The sequence below is a fragment of the Ornithorhynchus anatinus genome, chromosome 16 (genome assembly GCF_004115215.2).
Source record: "Ornithorhynchus anatinus isolate Pmale09 chromosome 16, mOrnAna1.pri.v4, whole genome shotgun sequence".
Classification (NCBI taxonomy): Eukaryota; Metazoa; Chordata; class Mammalia; order Monotremata; family Ornithorhynchidae; genus Ornithorhynchus; species Ornithorhynchus anatinus.
Window position 1 is genome coordinate 21249328 of NC_041743.1, and position 27264 is coordinate 21276591.

At 47.4% G+C, this 27264-nt stretch overlaps 1 protein-coding gene and 1 long non-coding RNA gene across 3 annotated transcripts in view; one reads left to right on the forward strand and one right to left on the reverse strand.

Annotated features, from left to right (window-relative positions):
• Window positions 1-27264, reverse strand: part of LOC103165880 (endogenous retrovirus group K member 13-1 Env polyprotein-like) — a 649133-nt gene that overhangs the window by 247053 nt on the left and 374816 nt on the right. The gene's annotated exons all lie outside the window — the stretch shown is intronic.
• On the forward strand, window positions 1544-26418 carry LOC120638880. Of its 2 annotated transcripts, XR_005660903.1 has the most exons (5): window positions 1544-1753; window positions 4327-4500; window positions 8358-8532; window positions 20159-20263; window positions 26017-26418. It is a non-coding gene; the product is annotated as an uncharacterized LOC120638880 (long non-coding RNA). The 2 variants fall into 2 exon arrangements; XR_005660904.1 differs by lacking the exon at window positions 20159-20263.

Here is a 27264-nt window from a genome sequence, read left to right on the forward strand (position 1 = left end):
GTAGATGACAGCTATAAGAACCTGGAAGGGGTGATAGAGGCGAATGAAATGGGCTTCAAAGGAGGGGAAGGAGAGGAAAGGTAGGGGAGAGATAGTGCGGAAATGGCATTGGAGTGCGAGGAGGAAGCCGACGCGTCCTCCTTTCCCGGTGCATCTGGGGGAGTGGTAGAAGAAGAGGCCTTTGCTGGAGAGAGCAGTAGAAGAGACCGTGTCTTCAGGAGTGAGCCAGGTCTCTGTAAGGGCGAGGAGGAAGAGAGAGTGGGAAAGGAGAAGGTCAAGGATGAAAACAGCTGTGGGGGTGGAGGAAGGAGGGGGGAGGGAGCGAAGAGAGGGGAGGGTTTGGATGGGAATGAGATGGCGGGGCCCCGGACGGGGAGAGGGGGGTGAGGGGTGGCGATGAGACAGGAGGTGTGGGATGGGGTGTGGGCAGGGAAGAGGGAAGGGAAGACGGTGGGAGGAAGAGGTTTGGTGGGGAAGAGCGCAAGGGGATGGGGATGAGGGGTGGCGCTGGTAAAGTGGGATTCTAGGGCAGGGGAGGGGAGAAGAGGAGGAGGCAGAGGAGAGTGCGGGGAAAGAGCTGGGTGGGAGAGGGGAAGGGGAAGGTGAGGATTGGGAGGGTCAGATGGCAGGAGAGGGTGGAAGGACATGGTGAAATCAGAGAGGTAGGAGGCAGCACTGAGAACAACTAACAATAACATGCCATAGCGGTAATATAGTAATATGATACAATATTATTAATAAGCACATGATGTCCAGGGTCAGATGTTGACTTGTCTGTGGGTCTATCAGATCAAAATCAAAAGGCTAGAGGCAATGAGAGTACTGGGGCTCGTGGTCCAAACGTCTCTGAGGCGGTGGAGGGAGCCCTGTGGATTTCCGACATGGGAAGGGTGGACCTTCTGTGGGGAATAGAAGAGAGGAAACTCATGGGAAGAGGAGTAAAAAACCAAGCAACACGGGCAGGATAAGTAGTTGCGGGGGCAGGTAGCAGCGAAAGTAACAGTGGGAGCAAGGGCAATGTTGCCCAGGGATGGGGATGGGAGGCAGGGGGGGAATCAATCACCTCTGGTCAGAGTACAGGGGAGGAGGGAGTGAGGGTTCCCCAAAGGATGGCCACTTCTGGGTGGAGGGGCGGGAGGACGGTTGGGGATTTAATGTCCCACGGCCCAGGGGAGCAGGTGGGGAGCGCAATGTACCATGGCTCGGGTTGGAGGGGAGCAGGGGAGCACAATGTCCCACGACTCCGGGGGGGGAACGGGGAGAGGAGCACAATGTCCCACGACTCTCGGGAGGGGGGGGTGCTGGGGAGTACAGAGTCCCACGGTCCTGGTTTGCTACCTGGATGGGCTTTGAGGGGGTGCTAGACCTGCTAGACCTGCGTTGGAAGTAGGAGCGTCAGGGAAAGATGGGTCTGGGAGCTACTCGTAGATCTGGTGGCTGTTGGGGGGGGGGGGGCGGTGGTGGCCTTGGGGGCGGGGACGGTCCTCGGTGTCGGAGTCCTTGGGCGGAGTTGCAGAAGTCCGGGTTGGGGAGATGACCATGAGCCCGGAGGCAGATAATTGAAGTCTGTCAGCGCAGGCTTCTCAGGAAGAGAGATCCCGAAGCATCCCAGCGCATCCGTGTCAGCGTTTACAGGAGGAAGATTCAGCCGGAAATGAGGAGGACCAGCGGTTCAGGGTGCGGCTCCAATGGAGAGGCGGTCCCAGTGTAATCGTGTTGGCGTCTGGCAACTGAAGAATCAGCCGGCAATAAGGTACAGGCGGTCCAAGGCACGGCTCCAGGGGAAAGGAGGTCCCGAGCCTGCATGGCGGCGATCAGAGGAGGAAGATTCAGCCGGGAATAAGGGGACCGGCGGGCCAAGGCGTAGCTCCAGGGGAAAGGAGGTCCCGAGCCCACATGGCGGCGATCAAAGGAGGAAGATTCAGCTGGGAATAAGGGGACCGGCGGGCCAAGGCATAGCTCCAATGGAGAGGCGCTGCCGGCGCAATCGTGTTGGGGTCCGGCAGCCAAATCAGAGGCTAGGCCACAAACACTGTCAACATACACATCAGTGTCCAACTTCTACCTACCCCAGCAATTCCAACAGAGCTTAACACATAGTAAGCACTTAAACAATACCATCTTCATCACCAGATGAGCATTATGGACAAGTCATTGGTAACAAACACATTCCCCATACCACCTTCAGCCCTCTCCATAGCCCACACATCAATAATACAGTTGACATTGACTATTCAACCCTGGCCATTCCCCCCTACTCCCCCATCACAAGCGCCCACGGACACACCCACACAACTCCAGCTTTTTACACCAACTCCTGGATAAATTGGTACAGTAGATATCAGTTAACCAAACACTAGATTATCAACCCAAATCACTGATATGAATACACACACACACCCCCAAACACAATCATATTTACAGAGTACTTACTTTGTGCTGATCACTGGGTGAGAGAAGCAGCATGGTGTAGTGGGTAGAGCACAGGCCTGGGAGTCAGAAGGTCATGCCAATTGTCTGCTGCAAGACCTTGGGCAAGTCACTTGACTGGACCTCAGTTCACTCATCTATAAAATGGGGATTGAGAAATTGAGCCCCATGAGGGACAGAGACTGTGTCCACCCCCATTTGCTTTTATCCATTTCAGTGCTTAGTACAGTGCCTGGCACATAATAAGCACTTAACACACAATTATTAATACTCCTAAGCATTTGTGGGAGTATACTATAACTCCCAACTGCAGCCCCCTCCCCCACCTCCAAGCTGTCACCATCACCCTTTCGGTCACTTATCCCAGACTTTGGTCTCCCCGCCCCACCACAACTTCAAATCCACCCCCCTCAGACACCATAATCAGTAAAGTCTCCAAAGTAACCCAACCTTAGGCACCCAAGTCATTTCTGAGTCATCCATATAAAACCAACTCTCCCCATCCCCACTCTAGTCAACCATTAAGGCCCAGCCTTAAATTGCCCCCTAACAGCCTCATCCCAAATCCTTCCTGAGCCATCAGAAACCAACCCATCTCCCCCACACCCATCAACACCGCCAATTCAATAGGCATCAACTATCAGAGCTAAAGAAAAGATAAGATAACCAAGGGGGCATCACAGGCCCTGCTTATCAAACCTCCAGAGAGGCAATGGGAATTGAGACTGTGAGCCCCACATGGGACAGGGACTGTGTCCAACCCAATTTGCTTGGATCCACTCCAGCACTTAATACAGTGCCTGGCACATCATAAGCACTTAAAAAATACCACAATTATTAATATTACTAAGCACTCGGGTGAGTTCAAAGTAAATTCCGAACTGCAATCCCCTCCCCAACCGCCAAGGTGTCACAACCACTCCTTCAGTCAATTATCCCAGACTTGGGTCTCCCCTCTGCAGCCCTCTACTTCAAACCCTTGATCCCACCCCATTCCTCAACCCCTTCAGCCACCAAGTCGCAAGTGAGGAGAAAATAAGCTAATCAAGGGAGCATCCACAGACCCTGCTCACCACTCCCCCAGAGAAACAGACTCCGTCTCTTCTCCACAGCCTACAGGAAGGCCCACCCATGGGCCCTGCAGAGAAGAGGAAGAGGCCCAGAAGCCTCTGGGGCTTTCAAGGGGGAGTGCCACTGGCCCCCACTGAAAGGCACCTATTGGAGAGATTGGGTTTCTGGGGATGGGGCTGTAGGATCAGGGAAGGAAAAGGCAGAAGGCTACTAAGGAGAAGGGGTTTTGAAGATGCCCATCGTTAAAAGGATCTGGTAGAACATCCTTAATTACAGACACCTGCAACTCATGTATTTACTCCTTGAGGATGGGGTCTAATTCTCATCTGCTATTTTCTCAGTGCTTAGGACAGTATTTTGCACCCAGGAGGATATTCAATAAATGAAAATTGAGGAGCATGATGCTGTGGATAGAGCACAGGAGTCAGAAGCTCATGGATTCTAATCCATGCTCCACCACTTGTCTGCTGTTTGACCTTGGGAAAGTCACCTCACTTCTCTGGGCCTGTTACTCCTTCTGAAAAAGGGGGATCAGGACTCTGAGCTCCACGCGGGACAGGGATTGGGTCAAACCCGATTTGCTTGTATCCACCCCAGTGCTTAGTACAGTACCTGTCATTACTAAGAATGCATGAATCAATCAATGAATGAACTCAAGTTGTTCCCTGAGGCCCCTCTCCATGCCCCCCTTTCCCTCCACTCTGTCTCTCCTTTTTGTTTTTTGTTTCCTTTTTAATGATATTTGTTTAGCACTTTCTATGTGCCTCGGTGACTTCCAGGCCCAGGCCCTGCTGCTTCTCTCCTTCCTGCTTCTGTCCTGTTCAGCTTTCAGAAGAGGACTGCTGGTATAAGAATGAGGTAGAAGAAGCCAACTTTAGGAGTGAGAGGACCCGCCCTGTGCCCGCTTTGAGCGGCTCTCCGCCAGCTAAGGAATTTAAACTGAATGGGCCCAGAGTTTACAGAGTCGATGGATCTAAGGTGGAATTCAACTTCACAGTGGTGAGTCTTTCACTTCCACACAGCCAAGGGCATCAATCACATTTATTGAATGCTTACCGTGTGCAGAGCACTGTACTAAACGCTTGGGAGAGGACAATATAACATTATTAACAGACACATTCCCTGCCCACAGCGAGTTTACATTCTTGAGGGGGAGACACACATTAATATAAATAAATTAGGGATATGGAAATAAGTGCTGTGGGGTTGGGAGGGAGGATGAATAAACAGAGAGCAAGTCAGAGTGAGGCAGAAGGAAGTGGAGAAAAGGAGGACTTAGGGAAGGCCTCTTGGAGGAGGTGTGCCTTTAATAAGGCTTTGAAGCAGGGAAGAGTAAACTGTCTGTCTATATGAAGTGGGAGGGCATTCCAGGCCAGAAGCAGGATGTGGACAAGAGGTCGTCGGCAAGATAGATGATATCGAGGTACAATGGGTAGGTTGGCATTAGAGGAGCAAAGGGTGCAGGTTGGTTTGAAGTAGGAAAGTAGAGAGGTGAGGTAGGAGGGGGTGAGGGGGCTGAGCGATTTGGAACCAACGGCGTTTGATGCGGAGGTGGACGGGCAACCATTGGAGGTTCTAAGGAGCTGGGTGACATGTCCTGAATGGTTTTGTAGAAAAATGCTCAAGGCAACAGAATGAAGTATGGACTAGAATCGGGGAGAGATGGGAGGTAGGGAGGTCAGCAAGGAGACTGATGCTGCAATCAAGACGGGATAGGATGAGTGCTTGTATTAATATGATAGCAGAGATGATGCAGAGTGGAGGGTAGATAGGGGAAAAAGGGCTCCCTTCAGTCTTTCAAGACTGTAAGCTCAATAGGGAATGTGTCTGTTAATTCTGTCACATTGTCCTCTTCCAAGTGCTTAGTACAGTGCCCTGCCCAGAGCAAGCGCTCCATAAACACCACTGATGGATTTCAAGCCTCCATTCAACAATTTCATCCAGTCCCAAGTGTTCTTCCCTGAGAAGAGGTTGCAGAAACACACAACGTACCAGTAGATTCTTGGTTGGGGAGAGGGTGGCCTCTGAATAATAAGTATTAAGCACTTACTGTGTATCAGGCATTGTAATAAGCACTGGGTTGTATATGAGCAAATTGTGTTGGGCAAAGTCCCTGTCCCACGTGGGGCTCACAGTCTTCATCCCCATTTTAAAGATGAGGGAACTGAGACCCAGAGAAGTCAAGTGATTTGCCCACGGTCACACAGCAGACAAGTGGCAAAGCCAAGATGAGAACTTAAATTCATTCTAATTACCAGGTCCAGGCTCTAGCCAATAGGCCACGCAGCTTCTCATCATCTCATTGCCTCCTGGATCCACTCTTACTCACAGCCCTAATGAAGGTCCCAGCGTTGGCAAAGACACTTGGAAGACTGACTTTTTTGAACCTCACAATGAAGATCCTTTTCTTTCCACTCATTCTTCAGCGTGCCATTATTTTTATCCAAATTCACCCTTCATCTGTGTTCCTCGTTTTCGGGGAGGTGGAATTTAGGGGAAAAGGGGGAATTTTATGGCTCTTTTAAGGCACATCTCCTCCAAGAGGCCTTCCCTGACTAAGCTCTCATTGCCTCTTCTCCCACTCCTTTCTGCATCACCCTGACTTGCTCCCTTTATTTCACCCCCGCCCTCAGCCCCACAGCACTTCTGTCCAGATCTGTAATTTATTTATTTAATATTGGTCTCCCCCTCTACACTGTAAACTCAGTGAGGGAAGGGAATGTGTCAACCAATTCTATTGTATTGTACTCTTCCAAGTGGATAGTACAGTGCTCTGCACAGAGTAGGCCCTAAATGAATACCACTGTTTGACTGGCTTTAGATTGGAAGCCTGGGGCCTGGACAAAGTTCCAAGATGCTTTCTCATGCTGCCAACCAACAGCCCAGTGGCGGGGAACAGATTCTGGAGCCCCAAGTGGGACAGAAACTTTGTCTGAGGTGATTGTCTTCCATCAATTGATCCATAGTATTTATTGAGCGCTCACTGTGTGCAGAAACCTCTAAGCGCTTGGGAGAGAACAATAATACAGAGTTGGTAGACACATTTCAAACAATAGTGCTTATAGTGAGTGGCGTACTAAGTATAGTACTATAGTATAGTACTCAGTAAGTATAGTGAGTACTAAGCACTTGGGAGAGGACAATACAACGGAGTTGCTAGGCACAAAGAGTTGACACAAAGAGTTGACAGTTTAGAGGGGGAAACAGACATTAATGTAAATCAATAAGTTATGGATTTGTGCATAAGTGTTGTGGGACTGAGGGAAGGGTGAATAAAAGGTGTGAATCCAAGTGCAAGGCAGAAGAAAATATTCTACCTTCTCCAGCGCGTGGTGCAGTTTTTAGGCACAAAGTGCTTAATAATTGCCATCATTATTGTACACACTTTGCTTCTGATGCAAGCACCTGGGACAGTTGTGGGGAACGGGAACACACACACACACAGACAGACAGACACACACACACACACACACAACACCCAACCCCTTCCATGAAGCACTTATTTACTCATCTTTAACTTCCACTTCTTCCTTCTGCTTACAAGGTATCTTAGTGTCTATTTTTCCAACTAGATTGTGAGCTCCATGTGAGCAGGGATTGTATCTGCTAATTTTACTGTGCTCTCTCAGTCAATCAGTGGTATTTATTGAGCAGCACTTCCTACATGCAGAGCATGCTACTAAGCATTTAGGAGAGGACAATACAACAGAATTAGCAGACACATTCCCTGCCCATACGAGCTCCCAAGCAGTTGGTACTGTGTTGGGTAAATTCTACTCTAGAACTCTGTTTTATTGTACTCTCTCAAGTGCTTAGTACAGAGCTGTTCACATAGTAAGCGCAACATAAATACCACTGACTGACAGACTGATTAGTGACAGGTCAGCTGGGCCTGACATACCAGTGATCAAATTCCTGGATTGGTTTCAGTTTAGTTCCAAGAGCACTTAGGTCTTTCAGCTGGCTCCTTGATGTTTTCAAACCTTCCCCAGCTGAACAAAAGCTAGTTTCTGTGGAATGGGTTATGTCACTTATAGAGATAGCAACTTCACCACAAATTGCAGATCCTAAGGCCCATAATGAGGTACAAGATAAATGGGGAATGAGGGATGATCTCTAATAATATGAGGATTTTAGATGAAGCCTACATTAGCAAATTCTACACAGTGAAGGGCAGAAAAAAACTCCTTACCATTAAAGGCCAGGTAATTGAATTTTTTGGCCTCAGTTAGTGGAATTATTTGCGCGTTCAGGTCCTTCTCCCCCTCGAGATTGAAACAAGATTGAGATTCTCTGAAATCTGGGTGAAACAGCCCTCTTCCCATCATTCAGTCATATTTATTGAGCGCTGTGTGCAGAGCACTGTACTAAGCGCTTGATTCCTCTATCATCCCTCTCTCTTTGGAGAGTGGGAGGAGGTGGGGGAAGGGTAATGTAACCTTGTCTCTGGTAACGAGAAACAGCGTGTACTAGGGGACAGAGTCCGGGCCCGGGAATCAGAAGGACCTGGGTTCTAATTCCGGCTGATGGGAGTCAGTGCCGGGGGTGAAACATAACCTTGTCTCTGATAAAGAGAAGCAGCATGACCTACTGGACAGAGCCCAAGTCTGGGAATCAGAAGGACCTGGGTTCTAATCCCAGCTCTGCCAACTGCTTGTCGGGTGACCTTGAGCAAGTCCCTTCACTTCTCTGGGCTTCTGTTTCCTCAACTGGAAAATGGAAACTCTTTTCCCTCAAACCAAAACTCTGAACCCTATGTGGGACAGGGACTGTCTGACCAAATTATCCTATTCTCAGAATTTAGTACAGTGTTTGACACGGAAAAAAGATAAACACCCTGCCTTGTCCCGCTGCAGGTGCTGGCCATTTTGATGGATGAGTTCACGGGTGTCAAGTTCACGGCTGTCAAGATCTTCTGTGATGTTCTGGAGGCAGCCAATAAATGGGATGTATTTGTCTACATCCTTCTTAACCAAAGCAGAGTGAAGCTGTTTAGTGCAACAGGGCTCACATCTGGACATCTACCTCAAGGTGGGTAGGGCAGCCTGAGCCTGCTGGGGTGTGTCCCCAGTTCTGGGCCTGGCACTTCCACTTTTTATTTTTATAGTATTTGTTAAGCACTTACTGTGTGCCAGACACTGTTCTACACGCTGGGGAAGATACAGCTTATCAGGTTGGACACAGTCCCTGTCCCACAGGGAGCTCACAGTCTTCATTCCTGTTCTACAGATGAGGTAACTGAAGCCAAGAGAAGTGAAGTCACTTGCCCAAGTTCACACAGCAGACAAGTGGTGGAGCAGAGATTAGAAGCCAGGTCCTCCTGAATCCCAGGCCTGGACTCAATCAGCTTTCTCCCTCCAGCCTATCCTTATTCTTCTCTCCCTACATCCCAGTTTGCATGTTTCATTCTTCTCAAGTAGGTGGCTTCAAGAGAAGCAATGTGGCCTAGTAGAGAGAGCATGGACCTGGGTTCTAGTCCTAGCTCTGCCACTTGTCTGCTTTGTGCCTTTGGCCAAGTCACTTCACTTCTCTGTGCCTCAGTTCCCTCATCTGTAAAATCAATCAATCGTATTTATTAAGCGCTTACTGTATAAAATGGGGACGAAGACTGTGAGCCCCACGTGGGACATGGACTGTGTCTAACCTGATTAGCTTATATCTACTCCAGCGCTTAGTTCAATGCCTGGAATAGAGTAAGTGCTGAATAAATACCACATGTTGTTCTGTGGGGGCTGAGTATCTCCTGAGGAGGTAACTCAGGAAGCTTCCTTCAAGAGACCTTCCCTAACAAAGCCCTCATTTCCTCTTCTCCTACTCCCTTCTCCGTCACCCTGATTTGCTTCCATAATTCTTTAGGCCCATGGCACTTACGTGCCTATCCATAATTTATCAATTTATATAATGTCTGTCTCCCCCTCCAGGCTGTGATTTCATTGTGGGCAGGGAACGTGTCTACCGATTTTGTTCTAGTGGACTCTCCCAAGCGCTTAGTACAGTGCTCTGCACATAGTAAGTGCTCAATAAATACTATTGATTGAACTGTGAGAAAGCAAGATTCTCCATCATTGCCCGCTCTTCCCTGGAGACAGAACGTTTCTAGCCAGAGCGTGGCAGGAGAGGTGTACTGGGCAAAATCCAGCAGGGAATTCTCCAGGAAAATCCAGGAGAAGTTCATCATCTCGGACTGGAGTTAAGTCTCGTCTGGATCCGACAGGCGAGTTCAACATCCGTCCGACACCTTGTGACTCTGCCAGCAGGAGAAGCCGGAGAGCAGGTGTGCATTCAACTGTCCTTATTGAGTGCTTACTGGGTGAATAGTACTGTACTAAGTGCTTGGAAAGTACAATAGAACAATAAGCAGACACATTCCCTGCCCACAAGCTGACAGTCTTGGAGTGAGCACTGGGTGGGTATTTAGGGGGCACACAATGAAAGGAGCAGACAGTCCCTCAGTTGCTCACAATCTAATAGGGGAGTCAGGCAAGCAGACAAAAAGTGCAAACATCCCGGAGCGGGCAAGAGAAAAGAACAACATAGATAAAACTGGGCATTCACAAATATACTTTGGAGATCATAAATAATGGAAGAACCATTAAGGTAGGTCACAGATTACAGCAGAAGAAAGAACGTTCTGGGGAAAATATATCCTTAGAGTCGCTATGAATCAGAAATAACCTGACGTTGTTGGTAATAATAATCATGAATAAATGAACTGAGGGCAAAAATCGATACTGAAGTGCTTGTTGAAGAACCAACCAAGGGTTTCCACCACCAACAGAGATTTAGATTAAATATCAGTGAATCAATGGTATTTGCTGAGTTCTGTGCAGAACACTAGACTAAGTGTTTGGGAGGGTACAACACAACAAAATTAGCAGACACTTTCCCTGAACTATAAAAGAAAATATTCCTGCCAGTGGGATTAATGGTGGTTAAATTTTGCTGTGAGGGTCCCAGGGTGGGGGGCTAGTATTTGTTTCTTTATGCGGAGGGGGGTTTTCCCACTCACTTTTTTTTTTTAATGTAGTATTTGTGAAACATTAACTAGGCATGAGGCACTGTTCAAAGTACTAGGGGTGATACAAGCGCACAGGTTCGATATAGTCCCTGGCAGCCCTTGTGGGACTCTCAGTCTTCATCCCCATTTTACAGACGAGGTAACTCAGGGAAGAGAAGCGACTTAACCAAGGTCACACAGCGCACAACTGGAGGAGGCAGAATTAGAACCCAGGTCCTTCTGAGTCCCAGGCCCATGCTCTATACATAAGGCCACACTACTTCCCTGCTTCACTTGAGGGAAAAAACCATTATTCCCCACATCCCCACACATACACACTTACGATGTACCAAGCACTGAACTAAGCACTGGGTTAGATACAAGCTATACACCCTATTCACTGATGGACCAATAAGCATGAGGAGCAGGACTGGGTCTGGGGCACTGCTGGAGTAAGATTACAGACTTTACCTTTTTCTTTTGTTTGTTTTTATGGCATTTGTTAAGTGCTTACTATGTGTCAGGTACTGTATTACCTGGAGAAGCAGCGTGGCTCAGTGGAAAGAGCACGGGCTTGGGAGTCAGGGCTCATGAGTTCAAATCCCAGCTCTGCCACTTGTTGGCTGTGTGACTGTGGGCAAGTCACTTAACTTCTCTGTGCCTCAGTTCCCTCATCTGTAAAATGGGGATTAAGACTGTGAGCCCCACGTGGGACAACCTGATTCCCCTATGTCTACCCCAGCGCTTAGAACAGTGCTCGGCACATAGTAAGCGCTTAACACATACCAACATTATTATTATTATTATTATTAAGCACAGTACATATAAGCTAATTAGGTTGGACACAATTCCTGTCCCACATGAAGTTCACAGTCTTCATCCCCATTTTATGGATGAGGTAACTAAGACACAGAGAAGGGAAGTGACTTGCCTCAGGTCATTCAGCAGATAAAAAGTGGAGGAACCGGGATTAGAACTCAGGTTCTTCTGATTCCCAGGCCCAGGCTCTATCCACTAGGCCATACTACCTACTTAGCATGTTCATGTAGACTTGATCCATTTAAGGGAAACAACAGGAGAAATTCTACTTATTGGCTTAGGAAGTACATAGAGAATGAACAAATCAGGGATGACAAATCAGGGAGGATAAATGCCTGATCCCTCAAGGGCAATATTTTCCTGTTTTGAAGGAATTACCTTCAAAACCTCTTCAAAAACTTCATACCTCTCGATGATCAGGTCTCCGCTCTCAACTCCACCCTCTCTACTCATCTCAACTCTCTCGCCCCCCTTTCCCTCCGCCGCTCTCGCTCCGCTAACCCACAGCCTTGGATCACCTCCTCTGTCTGCCTCCTACGCTCCTATGCTCAAGCTGCTGAGCGCTGCTGGCGAAAGTCCAAGCACCAAGCCGACCTCACACACTTCAAATTTATCCTTTCCTGCCTTAACTCTGCCCTCTCCTCCGCCAGGCAAAACTTCTACTCCTCCCTCATCGACACCCATGCCCGTCACCCCCGCCAATTGTTCCGGACCTTTAACTCTCTCCTTAGGCCCCCTGTTCCTCCCCCTCCCCCATCTCTCACCCCCAATGATCTGGCCACCTATTTCCTCACAAAAATCAACACAATCAGGTCTGAGCTCCCCAAAGTCACCCCTCCGCCTCTCCCTTCCCCCCCACCAACACTCTCCCCTACTTTCCCATCCTTCCCTGCAGTATCCTCAGAGGAGATCTCCTCCCTCCTCGCAAGTGCCACCCCCTCCACCTGCGCCTCGGACCCCATTCCCTCTCACCTTATTAAAAACATCGCCCCTGCCCTCCTCCCTTGCTTAACTTCTATTTTTAACCACTCAATCTCCAATGGCTCCTTCCCCTCTGCCTTCAAACATGCCCACGTCTCCCCCATCCTAAAAAAACCCGCTCTTGACCCCACTTCCCCCTCCAGTTATCGCCCTATCTCCCTACTACCCTTCCTTTCCAAAATCCTAGAACGAGCCGTCTACAATCGCTGCTTCGAATTCCTTAACTCCCATTCTCTTCTGGACCCTCTCCAATCTGGCTTCCGTCCCCTCCACTCTACCGAGACTGCTCTCTCGGTAAAGGTCACCCATGACCTCCTTCTTGCCAAATCCAATGGCTCCTACTCCATTCTAATCCTCCTTGACCTCTCTGCTGCCTTTGACACTGTCGACCATCCCCTCCTCCTCCATACCTTATCTCACCTTGGCTTCACGGACTCCGTCCTCTCCTGGTTCTCCTCTTACCTCTCTGGCCGGTCATTCTCGGTCTCCTTCGCTGGCGCCTCCTCCCCCTCCCATCCTTTAACTGTTGGAGTTCCTCAAGGGTCAGTTCTTGGCCCTCTTTTGTTCTCCATTTACACTCACTCCCTTGGTGAACTCATTCACTCTCACGGCTTTGACTACCATCTCTATGCAGATGACACGCAGATCTACATCTCCACCCCTGTCCTCTCCCCCTCCCTTCAGGCTCACATCTCCTCCTGCCTCCGGGATGTCTCCACCTGGATGTTGGCCTGCCACCTAAAACTCAACATGAGCAAGACTGAGCTCCTCATCTTCCCTCACAAACCCGGTCCTCTCCCTGACTTCCCTATCACCGTGGATGGCACGACCATCCTTCCCGTCTCTCCGGCCCGCAATCTTGGTGTCATCCTTGACTCGTCTCTCTCGTTCACCCCACACATCCTATCTGTTACTGAGACCTGCCGGTTTCACCTTTACAATATCGCCAAGATCCACCCTTTCCTCTCCACCCAAACGGCTACCTTACTGCTACGGGCTCTCGTTATATCCCAGCTAGACTACTGTGTCAGCCTTCTCTCTGATCTCCTTTCCTCCTCTCTCGCCCCGCTCCAGTCTATTCTTCACTCCGCTGCCCGGCTCATCTTCCTGCAGAAACGATCTGGGCATGTCACTCCCCTTCTTAAACAACTCCAGTGGGTGCCTATCAACCTCCACTCCAAACAAAAACTCCTCACTCTAGGCTTCAAGGCTCTACATCACCTTGCCCCTTCCTACCTCTCCTCCCTTCTCTCTTTCTACTGACCACCCCGCACGCTCCGCTCCTCTGCCGCCCACCTCCTCACCGTCCCTCGGTCTCGCCTATCCCGCTGTCGACCCCTGAGCCACATGCTCCCACGGTCCTGGAACGCCTTCCCTCCTCACCTCCGCCAAACTGATTCTCTTCCCCTCTTCAAAACCCTACTTAAAACTCACCTCCTCCAAGAGGCCTTCCCAGACTGAACTCCTCTTCTCCCTCTACTCCCTCTACCACCCCCCTTCACCTCTCCGCAGCTTAACCCTCTTTTCCCCCCATTTCCCTCTGCTCCTCCCCCTCTCCCTTCCCATCCCCTCAGCACTGTATTCGTCTGCTCAACTGTATATATTTTCATTACCCTATTTATTTTGTTAATGAAATGTACATCGCCTTGATTCTATTTAGTTGCCATTGTTTTTACGAGATGTTCTTCCCCTTGACTCTATTTATTGCCATTGTTCTTGTCTGTCTGTCTCCCCCAATTAGACTGTAAGCCCGTCGAATGGCAGGGACTGCCTCTATCTGTTGCCAACTTGCTCATTCCAAGCGCTTAGTACAGTGCTCTGCATATAGTAAGCGCTCAGTAAATACTATTGAATGAATGAATGAATGAATGAATTACCAGATTGGATGCGCTAAATCATTTTTCTTTCGGTAAATCTATCAACCTCAAAAGACATGAGTTGGCTACCTACCACGGTGGGAAAAGGTTTAACTCACCCATTTATTGGGCAGCTAACCTTACGATAAAGGCCCTTCAGGATCACATATAAATGACTGGGAAACATTTTATATGAGAAAATAGCCCGTTAATTTGGTAAGTGACTTCACATGTTTTTTCCCATAATTTAATTTGAATAAATAAATGAGAAGCAGCATGGCCTAGTGGGTAGAGCACAGGCCTGAGAGTAAGAGGGACCTGGATTCTAATCCCGGCTCTTCCACCTGTCTGCCATGTGATCTTGAGCACGTCACTTCTGTTTTCTGTGCCTCAGTTACCTCATCTATAAAATGGGGATTTTTACTATGCACCCCATGAAGGGCATGGGCTGTGTCCTACCTGACTAGTGTGTACCTATGTCAGTGTTTAGTAGAGTGCCCGGCACATAGTAAGCGCTTAGACAAATACCATAAAAAAATATATTGGCCAAAGACTGATTTCAGGATCCCATATTCAGGACTGGAATAAATTTTATATGAGAACAATAGACCTGTCAATTTGGAAAAGGAATTAAGATGGGATTGTTTTTCCTAGCTTCAAGGGAATAAACCTTGGCCCGACTCTGTTCTGGAGAGGGAGGCCACCCTCAAGGCCGACCAGTAGGTGGCAGTGTGGCTCAGTAGAGTGGCAAGGGAGGGCATGTGTCTATCTACCTACTCTGTTCATTCATTCATTCAGTTGTATTTAATGAGCACCTATTGTGTGCAAAGCACTGTACTAAGCACTTGGGAGAGTACAATATAACAATAAACATTCCCTGCCCACAACGTATCCAACTCTCCCAAGTGCTTAATTCGGTGCTCTACATGCAGGGCACCTAAAATTCAACATGTCCAAGACTGAACTCCTTATCTTCCCTCCCAAGCCCTGTCCTTTCCCATCACTGTGGACGGCACTACCATCCTTCCTGTCTCACAAGCTCAGAACCTCGGTGTCATCCTTGACTCCACTCTCTCATTCACCCCTCACATCCAATCCGTCAACAAAAGCTGCCGGTCTCACCTATGCAACATTGCCAAGATCCGCCCTTTCTTCTCCATTCAAACTGCCACCTTGCTGGTACAATCTAATAATATCCCAACTGGACTACTGCATCAGCCACCTTTCTGAACTCCCATCCTCCTGTCTCTCCCTGCTTCATTCTATACTTCACTCTGCTGCCCTGATTATCTTTCTGCAGAAACGTTCTGGGCATGTCACTCCCCTCCTTAAAAATCTCCAGTGGTTGCCTTTCTAGCTTCACATGAAGCAAAAACTCCTCACTATTGGCTTCAAAGCTCTCCATCACCTTGGCCCCTCCCACCTCACTTCCTTTGTCTCCTCCTACAGTCCAGCCCACACACTCCACTGCTCCTCTGCCATTAACCTCCTCATTGGGCCTTGTTCCCGCTAGTCCCGCCGCCGACCCCTGGCCCACGTCCTATCTCTGACCTAGAATGCCCTCCCTCCTCACATCCGCCAAACTAACTGAGAGTTCTACTGAGAGTTCACCTCCTCCAAGAGGCCTTCCCAGATTGAGCCCTCCCTTTTCCTCTGCTCCTCCTCCCCTCCCCATTGCCCCTGCTCCCAGCGTGGCTCAGTGGAAAGAGCCCGGGCTTGTGAGTCAGAGGTCATGGGTTCTAATCCCGGCTCTGCCGCTTGCCAGCTGTGTGACTTTGGGCAAGTCACTTCACTTCTCTGTGCCTCAGTTACCTCATCTGTCACCCTGTCTCTCCCCAGCGCTTAGAACAGTGCTTTGCACATAGCAAGCGCTTAACAAATACCACCATTAGTATTATTATTATTACCCTCTTCCCCTCCCCACAGCACTTGGATATATTTGTACATATTTATTTGCTCTATTTTATTAATGGTGTTCATTTATCTATGGTTCTATTTATCTATTTTGATGGTTTTGATGCCTGTCTACTTGTTTTGTTTTGTGGTCTGTCTGCCCCTTCTAGACTGAGAGCCCGTTGTTGGGTAGGGATTTTCTCTATCTGTTCCCGAACTGTATTTTCCAAGCTCTTAGTACGGTGCTCTGCACCCAGTAAGTGTTCATTAAATATGATTGACTGGATGAATGAACACAGCAGACAAGTGGCGGAGCTGGGATTAGAGGCCAGGTACTTCTGACTCCCAAACCCGTGCCTTATCCACTAGGCCACACTGCTTCTCTTGAGGTGCTAGATAGAAATGTGTCTTCTAAAAACTGAGATGTTTCTGACTTCTAAGACCTTGAATTGACACCACACATACCAGGCCACCCTGAAGGAAGAGGAGGAGTTTGAACTGTGAGCCCGTTATTGGGCAGGGATTGTCTCTATCTGTTGCCGAATTGTACATTCCAAGAGCTTAGTACAGTGCTCTGCTCATAGTAAGAGCTCAATAAATACTATTGAATGAGTGAATGAACTGACTATTTTCAAAGAAAAGCAGCTAGCCAACTGTCAACAGGAGTCCATCTTGAGGTTCAGGAAAGGGAGCCAAGGCAGCTGTTACATGTGAACTGACATCCACAGGCCAGGACCTTGGGCAGCAACAATTCCCTTTCAAGAGCTTAAGAGTAATAAGATTTTTCAAAAGGAAAGGATTTTCAAAAAGTAAAAGTGCATACTATCTTAGTGGTAGAATCTTAAATACTATAAAATAGTATTTTAAAAACAAAGTTAAAAATAAAATAGGAAAGGAAAAAAATAAATCTTTACTGCTACAGTAAAGCACTCCACGGCCAGAAGATATACATTTACAAAAGTTTATAAAACTGCTAGCAAACTAGACGGTCACATTCCTTTTCTATTGATCTTGTTTTACATCCAGTGTTTAATTGACAGTGTCGCATCATCTGGCTTATGCCCGCAATCACATAAAACATTATCGTATGTGGGAAGTTCTAATCAAACTTCCTCTTGAAGATAAACTGAAATGCAATTAGTGAGAGACTTTACTTTCCATTACGGATTTAAAATGCAACATGTGCAATGAGTAAATGAGCTGGTGAAACAAACTGCCTCAACATTCAACCTTTCAGAAAGTAGTCTTCAAGAATTATGAATACATATAGGAAGGTTTTTTTAAAAATAGCACCTACGAAAACATTTACATTTTTACTGGATGAAGACTTTCCAAAAAGTAGTCTATTTTTTGTTTTTTTTTAAATGGCATTTGTTAAGCGCTTACTAGGTGTCAAACACCATTCTAAGCGCTGGGGTAAGCACACGTTCATTAGGTCAGACACAGTCCCTGTCCTACATGGGGCTGTGGAGAACAGGGATCCCCATTTTACAGTTGAGGAAGCTGAGACACAGAGAACTGAAGTGCCTTGCCCAAGGTCCCAAGGCAAGCAATTGGCAGAGTTGGCATTAGAACCCAGGTCCTTCTGATCCCCAGGCCTATCTCCACTAGGCCACACTGCTTTTCTAGCTAACGGTTCTATAATTAATCAATTGACTGTTTTTATTGAGCACTTACTGTATGCAGAGCACTGTACTAAGCACTTGGAAAAGTACACTAAAGTAGAATTAGCAGACACGTTCCCTACCCAAAATGCGTTTACAAACTTTACTATCATCTCTTGTGGTGCACTATCAATTAAACCATCAATGGTATTTATTGAGCACTTGTATGCAGAGCGTTGTACCAAGCACTTGGGAAAGCTACGTTCTTGCTCTAAAAACAAGAATCACTTGGCAGGCAACTAAGTTCAGAGGTAGAAAGATATATTTTTAGGTAAACAGTCTCTTGAGAAAAAAATGTAAAAACATCTGAGCTTGGAAGATGATGGAAGAGAAAAATGATATTACTATAATTTACATATATATATGTAATTATATATTTATAATAATATATATATATATGTTGGTGGACCTCAACAATTGAGAGTTGACTACCGTAAGGAAATTTCCCAGGAAAAGATTAGAGGATTTGTGAGCTAACTGTGACTTTTGCTCTGTTTTTGTTTTTTTTTTTTGCTTTTTTTTAATGGCATTTGTTAAGTGCTTACTTTATGCCAGGCACTGTATGAGGCGCTGGGGGAGATACAAACTAATCAGGTTGGACGCAGTCCACGTCCCACATGGGGCTCCCAAATCTTAATCCCCATTTTACAGATGAGGGAACTGAGACCCAGAGAAGTGAAGTGACTTGCCCAAGATCACTCAGCAGACAAGTGGCCCAGGTGGCATTAGAACCCAGGTCTCTGACTCCCAGGCCCATGCTTTATCCACTAAGCCACACAGCTTCCCTAGTCCTTTTTGGGTGAACCAGATATCTTATCAATATGATATTCATTACCTTGACAAATTCATGCTAAATTCCACACATGAAACCCCACTGCTTAAAATCTAATCAACTGAAGCACAAGTGTTCACAAGTCCTTCTGACTCCAAGGCCCATGGTCATGCCGCTTCTTTTGTGTCTCTAAATTCTGCTCATTTGCATCCCAGTCCAGAAAAGGAGATCAACAGGGGATCTCAGCTCAAATGAATCAAATTTAATGTTTTTTGAATTTAGTCTTAAAAAAAAAAAGACAAATGAGAGAGGCTGCTGCAATACCCTAACTGGCTAAAATTAAGTTGGACAATACCCGGGGGTTTTATTGACTTTGGCTAGTCCAAAACTGCCTGCAGTACTGACTAGAATAAGGCAACGGGCCTGTCAGTTGGCGAACCAAGATTCAGTCTCCAACCAGCCCACATCCACCTCGCCCCTCCCCGAATAACCAGGGAGAGATCAACAGCTGGGGTGGGGAGGGGGTCTTCTAGACTGTAAACTTGTTGTGGGCATGGAAATTGTCTGTTCATTTTTATACTGTACTCTCCCAAGTGATTAAATCACTGCTCTGCACACAATAAGCGCTCAATAAATAGGATTGACTGAATGAATGAAAACAGGAGGAGAAGGGGGAAAGGAGAGAGACAGAGGGAAGGCTGAGAAGTTCACTGAGGCCAATTCTTCATCAACCAATATGTCTGCCACCTCTCCCATTCTCTTAGTACAGTGCTCTGCACATGGCAAGCGCTCAATACGTACGATTGACTGATTGACCTTTCCACCACCCTGCCACAATTTCTCCTTCTCCCTTCCTTCCACCTCACCTTCACAGGGCCTGTGGTTCAAGATTCAGAATAAGCATAATTCATTTCCCCGACATGTAGATCCTGGAGACCACAGAGTCACAGGCTAAGTTTCCAGGGGTGACACACCAGCTAAGTGAAGAAGAGCGGCTCCATCACATATGTTTCCCTGCTTTGGAAAGGGACTGCCAGAGAAACAGTGTGATCTAGCGGAAAGAGCATGAGCCTGGAAGGCAGACGACTGGGGTTCTAATCCCACCTCCGCCACTTGTCCATTGGGTGACCCTGGGCGAGTCGTTCAACTTCTCTGAGCCTCGGTTCCCTCATCTGTAAAATGGGGATTTAATGGCTGTTCTTCCTACTTAGACTGGGAGCCTCCTGGGGGACCTGAGGACCTTGTATTTACCCCAGCGCTTAGTACAGCAGTTGGCAAGTAGTAAGTGCTTAACAAATACCACAATTATTAGAAGTAGTAGTAGCAGTTTGAACTGGACATTTCTGGGTTAGTCATTTGATTTGGCAAAGCTAGTGGGCAACTGTCAATCAGGACTGAACTATCCCCCAAGGGTAGAGTTTTCAAATGAGATCTCTGGAAAAGAAAACTGTATTTGATGGGGTTTTTCTGACTGGGCGGGACCATTTTCAGCCTGAATCAAAATATGTGACAAAACAATGAAGGGCTCTTGGGTTCCAAAGTACAGCTAACTGCCCATGGATTCCTTACCGGTTTTCTCCGACTTCTCTTTCTGTTCTTGCAACTTCTGTCCCTGGAGGGTAATCTGCTTGATGGGACTCTGCAGCTGGACAATTTCTTCTCCTTTCATTTCCAGGGTTTCGTGCAATTGATGCTTCCTCTCTGCTATTATCGTGCCCTGCGGAAAATGAGTGGGATGTGTGATTCTGGGAAACCAGGCAAAAGAGAGAAACAGTCTCCAGTATGCAGAAGTCCCTCCCTCCTTCCCTCCCCACCCCCTCCCCACCCCTGATAGCCTCTTCCAGCGGGTTAGGGGAGTTCCAGCCCCATAAAGGATCAGAGGTCACCGGCTTCGGGGTGCACCAGGGATTTTCATTTATTCAGTCAATTGTTTTTATTGAGCGCTTACAATCCACTGCACTATGCCCTTGGGAGAGGACAATAGAGCAGTGTAACAGACACGTTCCCTGCCCATGACGAGCTTACAGTCCAGAGCAGGGGGAGACAGACATTAATACAAATAAACTACAGATATGTACAGAGGTGCCTTGGGGCTGGGAAGATGGGATGAATAAAGAACAAGTCAGGGTGATGCAGAAGGGAGTGGGAGAAGAGGAAAGGAGGGTTTAGTCAAGGAAGGCCTCTGGAGGTGATGTACCTTCAATTAGGCTTTAAATGGGAGGAGAGTCATTGCCTCTGAGGTTTCTGGCCACAGCCCAGGACTGCAGGTTGGGGAGGAAGAGACCTGACCCTCCAAGGGTCACAGACTGTGTCCCACCTGATTAGCTTGTATCCACCGCAGCACTTAGTGCAGGGCTTGACACCTAATAAGCGCTTAACAAATACCATTAAAAAAAGCACTAATTAAATTCCACATTGAAGTTAGGAGGAAGAAAATGCACTTACTGACCTGTTCAGATGTATACAGATTATGGAATTAAAACTTCAAAAGACATTTGGACAACACGAGTAAGGACTCCACATACAGTACAAGGGGGACATGTGATTGTATTCATTCATTCATTCAATCGTATTTATTGAGCACTTACTATGTGCAGAGCACTGTACTAAGCACTTGGGAATGGACAATTAGGCAACTAGAGACAATTCCTGTCCAACAACGGGCTCACGATCTAAACAGGGGAGACAGACAACAAAACAAAACAAGTAGTCAGAATTGTAATACAGTTTCCTTTGTTACATATCTATAAATGAGATACGTATCGATACACTATATCTGATAAATTAGTTATATTAAGGTCTGCCTCACCCTCTGGACTGTAAGCTCACTGGGGGCAGAGAATGTGTATACTGACTCTGTTGGATTGAACTCCAACAGAGTTCAAACGGCTATCGTGCTGGTACAAGCTCTCATAATATCCCGGCTGGATTATTGTGTCAGCCTTCTCTCTGATCTCCCTCCCTCCTTCCTGTCTCTCCCCGCTCCAGTCTATTCCTCCTGTCTCTCCCCGCTCTATTCTTCATTCCGCTGCCCGGCTCATCTTCCCGCAGAAACGCTCTGGGCATGTCACTCCCCTTCTTAAAAACCTCCAGCGGTTGCCTATCAATCTCCGCATGAAACAAAAACTCCTCACTCTTGGCTTCAAAGCTCTCCATCACCTTGCCCCCTCCTACCTCTCCTCCCTTCTCTCTTTCTACTGTCTACCCCATGCACTCCTCTCCTCTGCCGCTCACCTCCTCACTGTCCCCCGTTCACACCTATCCTGCCATCGACCTCTGGCCCACGTCCTACCGCTGTCCTGGAATGCCCTCCCTCCTCACCTCTGCCAAACCAACTCTCTTCCCCTCTTCAAAGCCCTACTGAGAGCTCTCCTCCTCCAAGAGGCCTTCCCAGACTGAGCTACCCTCTTTTTCCTCTGTTCCCTCTCCACCCTCTGCTCTTCCCCCTTCCCCCTTCACCTCCCCTCAGCTGAGCCCCCTTTCCCTCTGCTCCTCCAGCTTCCCCCTCACCCCCCAGCTGAGGCCCCTTTCCTTCTGCTCCTCCTCCCTTTCCCCTCCCCTCAGCACTGTGTTCATTTGTATATATTATTATTACCCTATTTATTTTGTTAATGAGGTGTACATCCCCTTGATTCTATTTATCGTGATAATGTTGTCTTGTTTTTGTTTCGTTCTGTTTTGCTCTGCTGTTTGTCTTCCCCGATTAGACTGTGAGCCCATCATTGGGCAGGGATTGTCTCTATCTGTTGCCAAATTGTACATTCCAAGCACTTAGTACAGTGCTCTGCATATAGTAAGCGCTCAATAAATACTATTGAATGAATGAATGCTTCCGGTGCTTAATACAGTGCTCAGCATACAGTAAATACTCAATAAATACCTTTGATGTGAATATGCCAGGAACACCAAAATATAAACCTTTAAGGAACACTAGCAGAATGAGGGAGGTTCAATCCCACAGACTCACTGTGCAGCTCCGCCCCACGGCACTTGTATGCACCTCCGTAATTTAATGTCTGCCACCCCACTCTAGACTGCAAGCTACTGTATCGTCCTCTCCTGAGCGCTTAGTACCGTGCTCGGCATACGTTAAATGCTCAATAAGTACCTTTGATGGATATGAATACACCGGGAAGGCGGAAATGCATGTCTTTAGGGAACACCAGCAGAATTAGGGAGGTTCAATTCCACAGCACATGTATGTCTACATCCGTAATTTCTTTTAACGTCGGCCTCACCCACTAGACGAAAAACTCGTCATGGACAGGGAATGTGTCTACCAACTCTGTTCTGGTATATTCTCCTGAGCTATTAGTTTGGTGCTCTGCACCCAGTAAGCACTCAAGAAATGCTACTGGTTGACTGATTGATACATGAGACCTCAGCAACTCCCACTTTCAAAAGGCTGGTTAATTTCAGGAGGAGATTGGAAATTTTCAATTGGAAAACTTTGACCACAATCATTCTAGCTAAACCTTTAGTCCCCCTTCACCTAACTATCTGCAGCAAATATTTAACCAATATTAAGAGTGCAAGTAGTTTTGTGCCATCAGTTTAACAGGCTCAGGGAACTGGGTAAATCAATCAATGAATCAGTCCTACTACTGAAGGCTTACTGAAGGCAGAGCACTGTAGTAAGCACTTGGGAGAGTACGATAGAATTGGTGGATCAGGTTACCGCTCTCAACTCCACCCTCTCTACCATCTCAACTCTCTCGCCCCCCTTTCCCGCCACCGCTCTCGCTCCATTAAGCCACAGCACTGGGTCACCGCCCTCTGTCCGCCTCCTATGCTCCTATGCTCGAGCTGCTGAGCGGGCTCAGGCCCGGGCTCCCTCCACTCCTCCAGGCTACTTCTCATGTTCACAAGGGACCAACAGTCACAGACAGGTGGGGGAAAGACACACAGTACAATGCAAAAATGGGTTAAATTTCATGGTAAAAGAATCACGCAATCCAGTGCTCTGGCCACGAGTGCTGGGCTCTTACTCTCTGAGCTTTCGTTACAGGCCTGAAGATTGGTGAGCGACAAGCAGTACTAGTTTTAGTGCTACGAGGATGGTCCTTCCCATTAAAGGAGCGGCCGAAAGGCACGGGAAGACTCACCGTGCTGCGGTCACTCGGGGACTTACCTGGCTTGGGGGGATCCAGAGCAAAGACAGTTTACTCAGAGAGAAAAGCAGGCTCTGCTATCATCCCGGCTAAGAGCTGACTCACTCAGTGCAGTAAGATGTGATGGGGGATTAAAACAAAACAGTCAGTGAACAACTCAAACACATTTTGAAAGGCGTTATCTCCCTCTTTTGAATGCTCTAACCTGGTTCTTCTCACGATAGTAATACTGGTCACACTGTATTACTGAGGTCATACTGCTACTCTAAATTTGGCTCAGACCATGGTGGTTTTCTAGTGGAAATTGCTCGGGCCTTGGAGACAGAGGTCCTGAGTTCGAATCCCAGGCCTGCCACTTGACCGTGGCATGAGTTTGGGCAAGTCACATAACTTCTCCGTGCCTCAGTTTCCTCATCTGCAAAATGGGGATTCAATACCTGTTCTCCCTCCCGCTTGGAATGTGAACCTGACAAGGGATGGAGACTGTGTCCAGCCTGATTATCCTGCAACTACCCCAGCGCTCAGTACAGCACTCAGGACCCCGTCCTCCCCCAAATTTCCCATCACTGTAGACGGCAACACCATACTTCTTGTCTCACAAGCCCATACCCCCAGCACCATCCTTGACTCTATCTCTCGTTCCACCCACATATTTAATCTGTCACCAAATTCTGTCAGTTCCACCTTCACAACAATGCAAATTCTGCCCTTTCCTCTCCATTCAAAGTACCACCACCACATTAACATTAGTACATTCATTCAAACATATTGACTGAGTGCTTACTGTGTGCACAGCAGTGTAGGAAGAGCTTAAATGCTGCAATTTGCAGAAAAAAATCTACCATCTCAGAGAGTGAGAATAAATTTCAAGACCTTCAACAAGAAGCAGAGACATAGAGAACTAAGTAGAAAAATCCAGTTCTTCTCACCAATACAGGTGCTATTTAGATGATGATCATTTTGTCCCTGACCAGTCGATGACAGGATGAAATGTCCGTCTCCCTCAAAGACTCTGAGCTCCCCATGGGCAGGAAGCGTGTCTACCAACTCTGTAGTTTTGTACGCTTTCAAGCGCTTAGAACAGGGTTCTGCACACGGTAAGTGCTCAATAAATATCACTGACTGACTGACTCTCTGGCCACTCCTCCATTTCTTTGGCTGGCTCCTCCTCTGCCCCCTACCCTCTGACAGTGGGGGTCCCTCAAGGCTCAGTTCTGGGTCCCCTTCTATTCTCCATTTACACCCGCTCCCTTGGAGAACTTATTCGCTCCCATGGCTTCAACTGCCATCTCTGTACAGATGATACCCAATCTACATCTCCAGTCCTGACCTCTGTCCTTCCCTGCAATCTCTCATTTCCTCCTGCCTTTGGGTCATCTCAACCTGGATGTGCCACCGACACCCCAAACATAACGTGTCCAAAACAGAACTCCTTATCTTCCCACCCAAACCCCATTCTCTCCCGACTTTCCCCGACTTTCCCATCACTGTAGATGGCAACACCATCCTTCACTCGCCCCACCTTCGAAGCATTATTAAGGTCACATTTCCTCCAAGAGGCCTTCCTCAATTAAGCCCTCTTTTCCCTAGCTAGCTCTCCCTCCTACATCATCTATTCCCTCTACGGAATAGACCTTTGGGATTTGATATTCGCCCCACCCTCAACCCCATGGCACTTACATACAAATCTTTAAATTTTATATGCTAAATTTCTCATTGACATATTAATGTCTGTCTCCCCCTCTAGACTGTAAGCTTGTTACATCTGCTGATTCTGTTACATAACACATAACACGTAATGACTTAACACGTAATTCTGCTACGTGTACCGCACAGAGTAAGGGCTAAATAAATGCCACTGATTGATAAGTGGCACAGCCAAAATTAGAACCCAGGTCCCCTGACGCTCAGGCCTGCTCTTTCTACTAGGCCACGCTGCTTCCTTTCCTCTCCTCCTTCCCTCTTTTTCCTTGATGATACTCAAGACTGTCAGCTCATTGTGGGCAGGGAATGTGTTTCTTTATTGTTATATTGTACTCTCCAAAGTGCTTAGTTCAGTGAGCACATAGTAAGCACTCAATAAATTCGACGGATTGACTGACTGACAACTTCAACCTTCTCCCCCTCTTCACCTTCTTCCCTTCCCCCTGCTTTTTCCTCCCTCTTCCCTTTTTGTTTTCCCTTCTTTGCTCCCAACTCAACTCTTAGTTTTGTGCCTAACCTCCCACTCCCTCGGTATTCTCTCTCTCAGGGCCCCATCTGGCCAGTTAGTGAATTAGAATTGGGGGAGGCCCAACGATCCCCCCCCTCACACCCAGCCCCTGGGCGAAGTCTAAGCTCTCCAATTCTAAAGTGCACACTTTTAAGGACACAAGTGAGATGAACAAATCCATGACCTCATCCTTTTCATCTTCAAAAACAGGTCTGAAGATTTCGACTGACCAGCACGGGCATCCCATGCATCTATCGGATACATAGCTGTCGGTCCTTCGAGCGGCTAACTAAACTAACGACGAAGATTGGCGCTTCAGATTGTCACATTCCTGGGGGTCAGTCGGCCATTAACTTCGCCACTTTTCCTTTTCCTCCTTAATTTTACCTCGAAATGCAGTATGCAAAAGTTAAGAGCAAGGACTCAATTCCAAGCATTTTGAATATTCTGAAATTATTTTAGAAGTCAAAAAAGAGGCCATCCAGGATAACTCACTGTCCTAGTAATAGTTCTTTTTATTTCTACTGGGATGCATGCTAGCTTCAGAATAGAAGTGCTTCTATTATCAATATCAATCAATCAATGATATGTATTGAGCACTTAATAATAATAATAATTGTGGTATTTGTTAAGTGATTACTGTGTGCCAGGCACCTGTACTAAGCACTGGGGTGGATACAAGCAAAAAGGGCAAAGAGGAGGAGAAGGATAGAGTCAATGAGTCATATTCATTGAGTGTTTGCTGTGTGTGGAGCACTGTACTCAGCATTTGAGAGAGTACAATATAACAGTAAACAATCCCTGTCCCACGTGGGGCTCACGGGCTCAAGCCCCATTTAAAGATGAGGGAACTGGGGCCCAGAGAAGTGAAGTGACTGGCCCAAGTTCACACAGCAGGCAAATGGAGGAGCCGGCATTTGAACCCGTAATCTGCTGACTCCCAGGCTCGTGCTCTAATCTCTGTGCACTTGGGAGAGTACTGTACAGCAGAGTCGGTAGACACATTCCCTTTCCTAAGATGAACTTACAGCCTAGAGGAAGAGCTTACTATTAGTACAAGTATATTCCATTTGTTGTAGGACTTTACCAGTCCTGTATTTGCACTCTAGCCTGTAAGCTTGTTAGGGGCAGGGAACGTGTCTACCAATTCTGCTATACAGTACTCTCCCAAGTACTGTACACAGTAAGCACTCAATAAATACCATGGTTTGATTGACTGAACTTAAACCTGGGTCTAACCTGAAAAATCTACAGAATGAAAGCAAAAGGATGCCTCTGTCATTCTGGCTTCCCGTGAATGAGAAAAGTGTTGCCGTGTTTAGCAATTCATTCAAGTGCTGGCTCAACAATCCTCATGCAACTACATTAAGGTCTCTAGAATTATTCTAGACTCAGAGTCTCTCATGGGATTCGTGATATTGGCCCCTCCTTCAGCTCCACAGCACTTTCATTCATTCA